This window comes from Bufo bufo, chromosome 5 (genome assembly GCF_905171765.1).
Source record: "Bufo bufo chromosome 5, aBufBuf1.1, whole genome shotgun sequence".
Classification (NCBI taxonomy): Eukaryota; Metazoa; Chordata; class Amphibia; order Anura; family Bufonidae; genus Bufo; species Bufo bufo.
In genome coordinates, this window is record NC_053393.1 from 81,794,668 (window position 1) to 81,808,187 (window position 13,520).

The 13,520-nt window shown below is 45.4% G+C and overlaps 1 protein-coding gene across 2 annotated transcripts in view; it reads left to right on the forward strand.

The window, feature by feature from the left end:
- TRIQK (triple QxxK/R motif containing) overlaps nucleotides 1–13,520 on the forward strand; it is a 169,653-nt gene that overhangs the window by 33,662 nt on the left and 122,471 nt on the right. For both annotated transcript variants that reach the window (XM_040433164.1, XM_040433165.1), the window contains exon 2: nucleotides 6,930–6,985. The gene's annotated coding sequence lies outside the window, so the exon portion shown is untranslated. The remainder of the gene's footprint in view (nucleotides 1–6,929; nucleotides 6,986–13,520) is intronic.

The following is a 13,520-nucleotide window of genomic DNA, read 5'->3' on the forward strand; positions in this document are numbered from 1 at the left end:
GCCGTGAAAAAAATATGACCTGTCCTATTTTTTTCACGGCCAACGGTTCACGGACCCATTCAAGTCAATGGGTCCGTGAAAGAACACGGATGCACACAAGATTGGCATCCGTGTCCGTGATCCGTGGCCGTAGGTTAGTTTTTATACAGACTGATCCGAAGATCCGTCTGCATAAAAGCTTTTTCAAAGCTGAGTTTTCACTTCGTGAAAACTCAGAACCGACAGTATATTCTAACACAGAAGCGTTCCCATGGTGATGGGGACGCTTCTAGTTAGAATACACTACAAACTGTGTACAAGACTGCCCCCTGCTGCCTGGCAGCACCCGATCTCTTACAGGGGGCCGTGATCAGCACAATTAACCCCTTCAGGTGCGGCACCTGAAGGGGTTAATTTTGCTGATCACGGCCCCCTGTAAGAGATCAGGGCTGCCAGGCAGCAGGGGGCAGACCCTCCCCCCCCCTCCCCAGTTTGAATATCATTGGTGGCCAGTGCGGCCCCCCCCCTCTATTGTAATAATAGGTTGGTGGCCAGTGCGGCCCCCCCCTCCCTCTATTGTAATAATTCGTTGGTGGCACAGTGTGCGCCCCCCCCCCCCCTCCCTCCCTCTATTGTAATAATTCGTTGGTGGCACAGTGTGCGCCCCCCCCCCCTCCCTCCCTCTATTGTAATAATTCGTTGGTGGCACAGTGTGCGCCCCCCATCGCCCCCCCCCTCCCTCTATAGCATTAACAACATTGGTGGCCAGTGTGCGGCCTCCCATCCCCCCCCCCCCCCCATCATTGGTGGCAGCGGAGTTCCGATCGGAGTCCCAGTTTAATCGCTGGGGCTCCGATCGGTAACCATGGCAACCAGGACGCTACTACAGTCCTGGTTGCCATGGTTACTTAGCAATAGTACAATAGTAGAAGATTCATACTTACCGGCTGCTGCGATGTTCGTGTCCGGCCAGGAGCTCCACCTACTTGTAAGTGACAGGTCTGTGTGGCGCATTGCTAAATGAACTGTCACTTACCAGTAGGAGGAGCTCCCGGCCGGACGCAGAGATCGCAGCTCCCAGGTAAGTATGAATCTTTTACTATTGTACTATTGCTAGTAACCCGCTGCCACCAATGATCGGGGGGGGGGGGGGGGGGGGGTAGATGGGAGGCCGCACACTGGCCACCAATGTTGTTAATGCTATAGAGGGAGGGGGGCCAATGGGGGGTGCACACTGTGCCACCAACGATTTATTACAATAGAGGGAGGAAGGGGGGGGGGGGCGCACACTGTGCCACCAACGAATTATTACAATAGAGGGAGGAAGGGGGGGGGCGGGGGGGGCACACTGTGCCACCAACGAATTATTACAATAGAGGGAGGAAGGGGGGGGGGCCGCACTGGCCACCAATGATATTCAAACTGGGGAGGGGGGGGGGGGGTCCCCTGGCAGCCCTGATCTCTTACAGGGGGATATGATAGTACAATTAACCCCTTCAGGTGCGGCACCTGAGGGGTTAATTGTGCTGATCACGGCCCCCTGTAAGAGATCGGATGCTGCTAGGCAGCAGGGGGCAGTCATGTACACAGTTTGTAGTATATTCTAACTAGAAGCGTCCCCATCACCATGGGAACGCCTCTGTGTTAGAATATACTGTCGGAAATGAGGTTTCACGATCTAACTCATATCCGACAGTATATTCTAACATAGAGGCGTTCCCATGGTGATGGTATATTTTAACTTGAAGCGTCCCCATCGGATTGGAGAAAACTCCGATCCGATGGTATAAAAGGGACTCCAGACTTTACATTGAAAGTCAATGGGGACGTATCCGTTTGAAATGGCACCATATTGTGTCAACGTCAAACGGATCCGTCCCCATTGACTTGCATTGTAATTCAGGACTGATCCGTTTGGCTCCGCACGGCCAGGCGGACACCAAAACGACTTTTTTTTCATGTCCGTGGATCCTCCAAAAATCAAGGAAGACCCACAGACGAAAAAACGGTCACGGATCACGGGAAAACGGAACCCCGTTTTGCGGACCGCAAAAAAATACGGTCGTGTGCATGAGGCCTAAGAGCGTGAAAACTCATATCCGACAGTATATTCTAACACAGAGGCGTTCCCGTAGTGATGGGGACGCTTCAAGTTAGAATATACTTTGAACGGTGTACATGACTGCCCCCTGCTGCCCGGCAGCACCCGATCTCTTACAGGGGGCTATGATACGCACAATTAACCCCTCAGGTCCTGAGGGGTTAATTGTGCGTATCATAGCCCCCTGTAAGAGATCATGTGCTGCCGGGCAGGAGGGGGCACACCCCCCTCCCTCCCCAGTTTTAAATTCATTGGTGGCCAGTGGGCCCCCCCTCCCTCCCCTGTATTACTGTAGATTCATTGGTGGCCAGTGGCCCCCCCTCCCTCCCCTGTAGTACTGTAGATTCATTGGTGGCCAGTGGCCCCCCCTCCCTCCCCTGTAGTACTGTAGATTCATTGGTGGCCAGTGGGCCCCCCCTCCCTCCCCTGTATTACTGTAGATTCATTGGTGGCCAGTGGCCCCCCTCCCTCCCCTGTAGTACTGTAGATTCATTGGTGGCCAGTGGCCCCCCCTCCCTCCCCTCCCTCCCCTGTAGTACTGTAGATTCATTGGTGGCCAGTGGGCCCCCCCTCCCTCCCCTGTATTACTGTAGATTCATTGGTGGCCAGTGGCCCCCCCTCCCTCCCCCTCCTAATTAAAATCTCCCCCCCTATCATTGGTGGCAGCGGAGAGTTCCGATCGGAGTCCCAGTTTAATCGCTGGGGCTCCGATCGGTAACCATGGCAACCAGGACGCTACTGCAGTCCTGGTTGACATGGTTACTTAGCAGTTTTAGAAGCATTATACTTACCTGCGAGCTGCGATGTCTGTGACCGGCCGGGCGCTCCTCCTACTGGTAAGTGAAAGGTCTGTGCGGCGCATTGCTTATAGCACAGACCTGTCACTTACCAGTAGGAGGAGCGCCCGACCGGACACAGACATCGCAGCCTCGCAGGTAAGTAAAATGCTTCTAAAAATTGCTAAGTAACCATGGCAACCAGGACTGCAGTAGCGTCCTGGTTGCCATGGTTACCGATCGGAGCCCCAGCGATTAAACTGGGACTCCGATTGGAACTCTCCACTGCCACCAATGATAGGGGGGGAGATTTTAATTAGGAGGGGGAGGGAGGGGGGCCCACTGGCCACCAATGAATCTACAGTACTACAGGGGAGAGAGGGGGGGCCCACTGGCCACCAATGAATCTACAGTACTACAGGGGAGGGAGGGGGGGCCACTGGCCACCAATGAATCTACAGTACTACAGGGGAGGCTGGGGGGTGTGCCCCCTCCTGCCTGGCAGCACATGATCTCTTACGGGGGCTATGATACGCACAATTGCACCTGAGGGGTTAATTGTGCGGATCACAGCCCCCTGTAAGAGATCGGGTGCTGCCAGGCAGCAGGGGGCAGTCATGTACACAATTCAAAGTATATTCTAACTAGAAGCGTCCCCATCACTATGGGAACGCCTCTGTGTTAGAATATACTGTCGGATCTGAGTTTTCATGAAGTGAAAACTTAGCTCTGAAAAAGCTTTTATGCAGACGGATCTGCGGATCCGTCTGTGTGAAAGTAACTTACAGCCACGGACCACGGAAGCGGATGCCAATCTTGTGTGCATCCGTGTTTTTTCACGGACCCATTGACATGAATGGGTCCGTGAACCGTTGTCCGTCAAAAAAATAGGACAGGTCCTATTTTTTTGACGGACAGGAAACACGGATCACGGATGCGGCTGCAAAACGGTGCATTTTCCGATTTTTCCACGGACCCATTGAAAGTCAATTGGTCCGCGAAAAAAAAAACGGAAAACGGAACAACGGCCGCGGATGCACACAACGGTCGTGTGCATGAGGCCTAAGTCTGTGAAAATCCATGTAAACTACCACTTTTTGATAATCAGTATACAGTGTAAGGCCTCATGCACACGACCGTTGTTGTGTTCCTTTCCGCAAAATGGGGTTCCGTTGTTCTGTGATCCGTTTCCGTTTTTCTTTCCGTGTGTCTTCCTTTATTTATGGAGGATCACCGGACATGAAGCGTTTTTTCACAGTCCCATTGACTTGAATGGGTCCGCGAACCGTTTTCCGTGAAAAAAATAGGACAGGTTATATTTTTTTTGACAGACTGTAACCACGGATCATGGCTGCGGATGACAAACTGTGCATTAGCCGAGTTTTCAACGGACCCATTGAAAGTCAATGGGTCCGCAGAAAATAACGAAAAACGGAACAACGTACACTGAATAAAACAACGGTCGTGTGCATGAGTCCTAAGTGCAATGTTTTGGGTAGTTAACCCTTCATCAGGAAGAGGCCACTGCTAGTCCTTTCTGGAAATTAGCTACTTCTTGTTTGTTCCCTATGGAGACCTGATTTTAGCCTGATGAAGAGTTAACTGCCCGAAACATTGCACTTACTCTATATTAATTATCACAGAGCAGTTGTTGGTCTGCTACCTCTTTATCTGAATATTACTGGACAGGGGTGTGCTCAGAATGCAACAACATTTTGGCACAAAGTTCTGTCACAATAGTTGATCTAAAGTTAGACAAGTGTCTATGTAAGGCTAGTTTCACATCTGCGTTTTTTCTTTCTGGTTTTGAGATCCGGCAGATTAGGAAAACACATTCATTTGAATTATACAACCGGCTGGATTATTATTTCGAAAATGAACATGCTGGACTTTTTTTTTTTTTGTGTCTGAAAAAAATCGGATCTAACACCATTGACTTACATGGTTTTTGATGCCAGATGTTTAGTTTCCCATGCCCACAAAAACGCTGCTTGCCTGGAAACCTGGTCTTTAACAATGGTGCCTCCGTGGGCTCCATAGCCGCCAGGTTTCTGCTGTCTCATGGTGCATTCAAATGAATGTAAGTATTTTGCAGTACTCCCTTCCGTGTGCTTCCACATCCATGCGGCTGCACCTCCAAAGATACATCATGTTCTTTACCTCGCTGTCGACCATGGACCCATTGTAGTCAATGGTTCCGCACCTTGGTGTGGGGTGTACACAGCCAATATCAGTTTGTGGACCACAAAACACTTACAGTGTGAATGCCATCTTGAACAGAAAAATACCCAGGGCTAATGTCTGCTATGGACCATAAATAACATCGATCAGAGACGTTCAACCCCTTAGATGCCTTGGTTACTTGTGACCACAGCAGTTGAAGCAGCTTTCTCTGGGAGCGCTGCGATCCCGAAGCCCAAACGGCTTCCCCATGCTGAGATCTGAGAAGCCGTTTATAGGAGATGGGAGCCTGGAGCCCGCTCGAGGCCACCATGCCTACCCTAGGTATATTCCTATGGAGGCCTGCAGGTGGCAGTGCTCCATAGGAATTTATTGAATCTCCCATAGGTTGCATTCTTAAATAAATGCAGTCTATGGAAGAAGCGATCTAATAATTGCATGTTAATGTCCCCTAGGGGGACTTAAAAAAAAGATAAAAAAAATAAATAAAAAAATTTAAAAGTTTTTAAAAATATAAAAATTCTAATCACCCCCCTTTCCACATATTAAAAATAAAACAAATATTGATCATTTGCACTGCCGCGTCCCAAAACACATATTCAAATATGAATGTATTTATCCCGTACGGTGAACACCGTAAAGTAAAATATCAATATGTCCGATTAGCTATTTTTTCATCTCTTCATCTCCCCAAAAAATTTATAGAAATTGATCATAAAGTCATACACACTCTAAAATAGTATTAATAAAAACTACGAATTGCTCCACAAAAAATGAGCCCTCACACAGCTCCATAGATAGTAGCGCCGTGGCCTTCTCTCAGCTTTCCCTAGGCCAGTGATGACCTGACACATTCATTGGTTACGTGGCCTAGGAGCAGTTCAGCCCCATAGAAGTGAATAGAGCTTAGCGCAATACCAAGCACAGCCGCTATACGATGGACGGTGGTATGCTTGGTGAGTTGAGAGAAGTCTGTGGTGCTCACAGGACCACCGGTGCCTTCTCAAACAGCTGATCGTTGGCAGTCCTGGTTGTTGGACTCCGCCGATCAGATACTGATGACCTATCCTGAGGATAGGTCATCAGTATTAAAGTCTTGGAAAACCCTTGTAAATACTCTTCCCTGTTTACCAGCCAGATCACATATCACTCGTTTGAAAGAGGCCTTAGCCAAATGTTGACTTCAGTAGAGTGGGTTATTCTATTTTGTTTTCATGACATTTATTTGATGAGTAGGGTAACTGTCATATTTTTATTTTATTTGCTAGTTTATTAGAGCTAGGCATGTATACCTGAGTTAGTCTGTCAATGATTGTCAAAAGATCTGTAATTACCTGATAATAACAGCTTTCATTAATGTCCTCTGTCCCTTTCCACTGCTCCCTTAAAAGACCGTTGCTAGGGCTTGTCTGTCTTTCTTTTAGTATAAACAGAAGACGGAGGGGCGGTCCTTCACACTGCATGCCTGCATTAGGCTTCAGAGTGAGAAGGCGTGTCTCTCAGTAATCCAATCTGATTGACTGGCAGTGAGATGCTGGCTACAGCAAGTGTGTATGGGAAGTGAGGGAAAGCAGTTTTGTCCTCAGAGAACTGGCAGAGGAGCCATCTTGAGAAGGTCCTCATATTGTAAATGTTTAAACAGCCATAACTAAGGGAAAAACTCGAGGAAAACAGTGGTATGTGAAGAAACTAAAGATTGCTTTATGCATAATGCTGCTGCAGCAGTAACATATGCTAAAATAGATTTTTTTGATGAAAACATGACAGTTACCCTTTAAGACACAATGTATATGTAAGAATCATGTACAAATAGAAGGTATCCAGTGAATGTCGGCTTTGTGACATCTGACTGCTACTTTGTAAGTCTCACATCAACATTCTTTTTTTAATAGTGCTTTATGGATCGTTCCTTTATATAACCTGCGCTGAGGAAAGCAACACAATTTAGGTAAGTGCTTTAATTCTCTTTAATGTGTCTCAAATGTGCTGTAAACTGTCTAAGGCAACTGCGAGCTCTGATAAACATCAACTTCAAACTTCTCAAAGAAAGAACCCAACTTTAGAATTTATTGCGTGAGTCTGCATCACAATATATAAATCCAGAAAGACTTCCAGTCGCTGTTGACCATATAGGAAATATAAGATTTCCTCCATAAGAGGTGTACATCGAAATTATTGGGCCCTATCCCTAACTCCTCCCATAACCATCCCTGGTACCTGCCGCCCCCCCCCCCCTTTTTTTTGCTCTATTTTAACAAGTCCACCACTATTCCCCACCATCCAAGCCTCTCTAGCTCCAGCTCCCCATGACCTTTTTTTAAACTTGAGAGCCAAAAACATACTTGGAAATTCTCTTCTCTACTCCTCGTCAGCTTGGGTGCCACTTTAGCCTGTTACTGTGGTAGAGGGCAACAGTCAGGGCCCAGGACACAGTGCAGACCACGGGGCTGGTGTCACGTGTCAGGTCCAGTCAGGCACGTGCTGGCAGATGAGTGACCTGACAGTCTGCAGATCATCGCGCAGCTACCTGGGCGCCCAGCAGAAATAGAGAGACAGTGCTTGTTGGGACTTGAGCGGTGGCTGCTATGGAGTTAAAGTCTGTCAGACTGATGGGCTGGGTAAGGAAGGGGGCCCGAGCACAGGGGTACCAGGGCGCCAGAAGGCAAGGCCCAGGTCTGGAGCCGAGGCATTAAGTGTAATTAGGGGGCAGGTCCATTGGTCCAAGCCCAGACCCCATTCCATCATGGGTCCTATAGCAGCTGCGTGGTCAGGCTGCATCGGAGGTACGCCACTGCCTCCATAGAATTTAGGTACTGAAAGAGAACCTGTCACTATTAAATGCAGTGCGGTCTCCAGGCAGCAGGTTATAGAGCAGGAGGAAATTTGCAGATTGACATATAGTTTCAAGGGAAATCATTCAGTAAGGAGGCCTTCACACATGGCAGATTTTGTTGCAGAAATCTCTGCGACTGAAAAGCTGTTCTCTATCTAAATGGGGCTCACAGAAATCTACATGCATACCAGACAAACCCTATTCACATGAATGCAACTGATTATGTAACAAGTCAGCTGTGTATGAAGGCACCCTAAAACTTGTAATTTGTGCATTTAAATATGTGGTTTCTGATATCAGTTGTACACGGGGATGGGGAGGGAGCAGTTGTTGACAGTGTTTTTGGCATTCCCTGTGTAAGTGTGTATACATAGATAGCGGTCAGTCACTGATAGCTGTACACAGGGGAGGTATTATCAGTGATTTATAGTATTCTCTGTGTAAGTGTGTATACAGAGGTAGCTGTCAGTCACTGATAGCTGTACACGGGGAGGTATTATCAGTGACTGATCGTATTCCCTGTGTAAGTGTGTATACATAGATAGCTGTCAGTCACTGATATCTTTAAACAGGGAAGTATTATCACTGATTGATAGTAATCTCTGTGTAAGTGTGTATACAGAGATATCTGTCAGTCACTGATATCTGTACACAGGGAGATGTTATCAGTGATTGATAGTATTCTCTGTGTAAGTGTATATACATAGATAGCGGTCAGTCACTGATAGCTGTACACAGGGAGATGTTATCAGTGATTGATAGTATTCTCTGTGTAAGTGTATATACATAGATAGCTGTCAGTCACTTATAGCTGTACATGGGGAGGTATTATCAGTGACTGATCGTATTCCCTGTGTTAGTGTGTATACATAGATGGCTGTCTGTCACTGATAGCTGTACACAGGGAAGTATTATCACTGATTGATAGCATTCTCTGTGTAAGTGTATATACATAGATAGCTGTCAGTCACTGATAGTTGCGCACTGGGTTGGTCTCAAGTTCAAAAGGAGCAGAGGTTTAATTGTATAAATTGCAAGTTTTTCACAGAACTAAATATCAATCTGCTCCGCTCCTCCTGCTCTAGAACACACTGCCTGCAGATTGTACTGCATTTTGTGGTGACAGGTTCTCTTTAATTGGACACTCTCTTACACCAGGTTCACACAGTGCCATTTTTGATGCTTATATTATTTTAGCGAGAATAAGGATCAGATACAAAATTAAGAAAAATTCTAAGAGTAAATTCACAAAAGGCAAACATGTCAGTGACTATCCATTCATCTGAATAGAGTTTGCACAAAGTCATGTACTTGCTGTCAAAACAATCCCATTCAGATGAATGGAACAGTCGCGGAAATTTCTGCAACAAATCTGCAGTGTGAGAAATTGTCTTTTTTATACTTATACTCCAGCTAGGATCTACTCCAGGGTTTGGATATCCAAGATACCAAACTGTCTTGTGTGAATCTGACCTTTTTATCGCTCATGCACCTCCACAGTAATGTGGTAAATTCCTGTAATATACAGCATTTATTGTTCAAATAGATTCTCGTGAAATGAGGAAAAAAATCCTCTATGTAGAAATAGAGACACATGGAGGTAGAGACTATAGCGGGTTCTTGTCACCATATTCAGGATCCAAGATATACTGTGTGCATCCTGAGTATGGCCTTGTGTATGAGACCTTAGATTGCAGAAGTCCCAAAAACAAGCTGATCACAGAGAGCTATGATGTCCCAAAAGCAAGCTGGCCACACTCGTGGAAGATCCTGAAAGCCAACTGCTTTCATCATGGTAACCTATGCCATAGCATGTATTCTTTCCAGTGTCCCTGTAGGGACATAGAAGTCAATGGCATCCACCAGGGCATCACTGGATACTGCTTTCCACTGTAATAGAGTGAACAATGTGTATAGCAGGTAACTCTTTTCTATATACCTACAGTACATTTCTGTATGGTAAAAATGTCAAATGGTATACTCCCTTCACTATGAATTTTTTTAAAATATTAGCATATAAATTTGGAAATGCTCTTGACACTAAAGACACATCACAGACAGTGTTCCCTCTAAGCCTTCGCAGCTGCTGAGCGGGATCGGCTCAGAGCTGGGCACAGCGCCATCAAAGGTGGGCGATAGGAAAACCTAAGATAATTGTCACTTCAAAGAGCATACAAACCTCTGCGCCATCCCATACAATACAGTATAACCCCTGCACCATCCCGTACAATATACAGTATAGTCCTCTCTGTTATCACTGGACATTGCTCTCCATATATAAACCATACAGGGAAAAAAAATCTTTGTTCCAGAGAACTTACATAGAAAAACTAATAACCAAGAGGCTAAACAAAACCCAGTTTCTGACCCTTATGTTAAAACATAACTTTCATTTGATTGCTTTAACACCTAAAGGAAAAAAATAATTTAAAAAAGCTGCTGTTTCTCTAGATGACCTTATGTTGATAGTAGTGGTAATAGTCTCAAGGGTCTATAAAAGCAGCAACACTATTTTTACAAACCATTGAAACTCTATTAACACTACTATCAACATAAGGTCATCTAGAGAAACCGTAGGTTTTTATTTATTTTTTCTTTCTCTTTAGGTGTTAAAACATAACTTTAATTAGATTGCTCTAACACCTAAATGGGAAAAATAAGAATTTTAAAAACCTGCTTTTTCTAGTCTAGATGACCTTATGTTAATAGTTAATAGTAGTGTTAATAGAGTCTCAAAGGTCTGTAAAAATAGTGTAGCTGCTTTTATAGACCCTTGAGACTCTAATACCACTACCATAAACATAAGGTCATCTAGAGAAACAGCAGGTTTTTAAAATATTTTTTTTCCTTCGGGTATTGTTATGGGGATCTGTGGATGACATTTTTATGGGGGATCTGTGGATGACACACTTATGGGGGATCTGTGGATGACACATTGTTATGGGAGATCTGTGGATGACACATTATTATGGGGGATCTGTGGATGACACATTGTTATGGGGGATATGTGGATGACACATTGTTATGGGGGATATGTGGATGACACATTGTTATGGGGGATATGTGGATGACACATTGTTATGGGGGATATGTGGAAGACACATTGTTATGGGGGATCTGTGGATGACACATTGTTATGGGGGATCTGTGGATGACACATTGTTATGGGGGATCTGTGGATGACACATTGTTATGGGGGATATGTGGATGACACATTGTTATGGGGGATATGTGGAAGACACATTGTTATGGGGGATCTGTGGATGACACATTGTTATGGGGGATCTGTGGATGACACATTGTTATGGGGGATCTGTGGATGACACATTGTTATGGGGGATCTGTGGATGACACACTGTTATGGGGGACCTGTGGAGGACACACTGTTATGGGGGACCTGTGGAGGACACACTGTTATGAGGGACCTGTGGAGGACACACTGTTATGAGGGACCTGTGGAGGACACACTGTTATGAGGGACCTGTGGAGGACACACTGTTATGAGGGACCTGTGGAGGACACACTGTTATGGGGGACCTGTGGAGGACACACTGTTATGGGGGACCTGTGGAGGACACACTGTTATGGGGGACCTGTGGAGGACACACTGTTATGGGGGACCTGTTATATTACCTCTGTATAATGTCCCCTGATAGCCCTCCTAAGTTATATTACCCCTGTATAATAATGTCCCCTGATACCCCTTAGTTATATTACCCCTGTATAATAATGTACACTGATACCCCTTAGTTATATTACCCTTGTATAATAATGTACACTGATACCCCTTAGTTATATTACCCCGCCCTGTATATTTTAACCTGATACCCCTCAGTTATATTATATAACTGAGGGGTATCAGGGTACATTATACAGGGGGTAATATAACTAAGGGGTATCAGGGTACACTATACAGGGGTAATATAACTGAGGAGGGCTATCAAGGACATTATACAGGGGTAATATAAGTTATATTACCTCTGTATAATGTCCCCTGATAGCCCTACTAAGTTATATTACCCCTGTATAATAATGTCCCCTGATACCCCTTAGTTATATTACCCCTGTATAATAATGTACACTGATACCCCTTAGTTATATTACCCCTGTATAATAATGTACACTGATACCCCTTAGTTATATTACCCTTGTATAATAATGTACACTGATACCTATTAGTTATATTACCCCGCCCTGTATAATTTAACCTGATACCCCTCAGTTATATTATATAACTGAGGGGTATCAGGGTACATTATACAGGGGGTAATATAACTAAGGGGTATCTATCAGGGTACATTATACAGGGGTAATATAAGTGAGGAGGGCTATCAGGGACATAATACAGGGGTGAGGGGTAAGATAAGTTATATTACCCCTGTATAATGTCTGATAGTAGCCTAGCCCTCCTCAGTTATATTACCCCTCATGTACCCTGATACCCCTAGTTATATTACCCCCTGTATAATTTACCCTGATACCCCTCAGATATATTATATAACTGAGGGGTATCAGGGTAATACAGGGGACAACAGAGGATTCGTAGCACTGTGGGACAGGGGGGGTACATACTTCTTTTTTTTATATGCCCTCACCTCACCAGCTAGCAGGCGGCCAGGCGCGCAGGGTACTCGGATGCAGCGTGACGTGACGTCAACTCAGCCTGCGCCGCACAGCACGCACTCCCTCTCTGCCTCCACCGGGTCCGGGACTCTGCCCCCCTATTTGAATACTAGCCACCGCCCACCGGCAGCCCACAGCCAGGTATTGTAAATGAACTGACCGTGCGGCCGGCGGCGTCAGCCAGCAAAACAGACAGGGGAATCAGCTGGGGGCAGTGCGCACAGAGGCGATAAACCTATTAGGGTGTGCCCAGGCACACCCGGCACAGCTGAGTGAGCGGGCATTATAAAATTGTGAGCGGGGCCACAATAATTGCTGCGCGGCCGCCCACCCGCGCAGCTTAGAGGGAACACTGATCACAGATGCCATGTATTTTTACTGATTTTATCTTCCTTATTTATTTGAATGCACCCACACCTAAAGAAAATGTGTCCTCAGAAAATGACTATTTAAATAATTTTTTCATGTTAAAAACATATCTTAAATAATTTTTGATGGTTATTTTTAATTTTTTTATGTCTTTCTATATATATATATATATATATATATATAAAAAAAAAAACATAAACTACTACACTTTTCGCTCAGGCCAATAAGCCTAATAATAAGCGCCACCCTTGATCTCTACAGATCACTTTACTTCAGTTATCTGCATATCATCACATTATAATTATTATTAATATTATTATTATGATTATTATTATTATTATTAAAGCACCATTCATTCCATGGCGCTATACATGCACTAAGCATGAACCAGACGAGTTGCAAACTGGTACAGAAGGAGAGAGGGGCCTGCCTGTGAGGGCTTACAATATATATATATAACACGGGATCGACCATTCACAATAGATGATATCACAACTCGTCTTCTCCCTTCTGACCTCTGCACAGGTCACAGAGCATTTCTAGAAAACCCTCCCATAGAAGTCAGAGAACTCTCCTGCCCATTGTGTTTATGGCCCATGGTGACTGCTGTAAAGCAGTTCTCTAAATGCCGTTAAGAACAGCTCAGGCAAGATGGCCG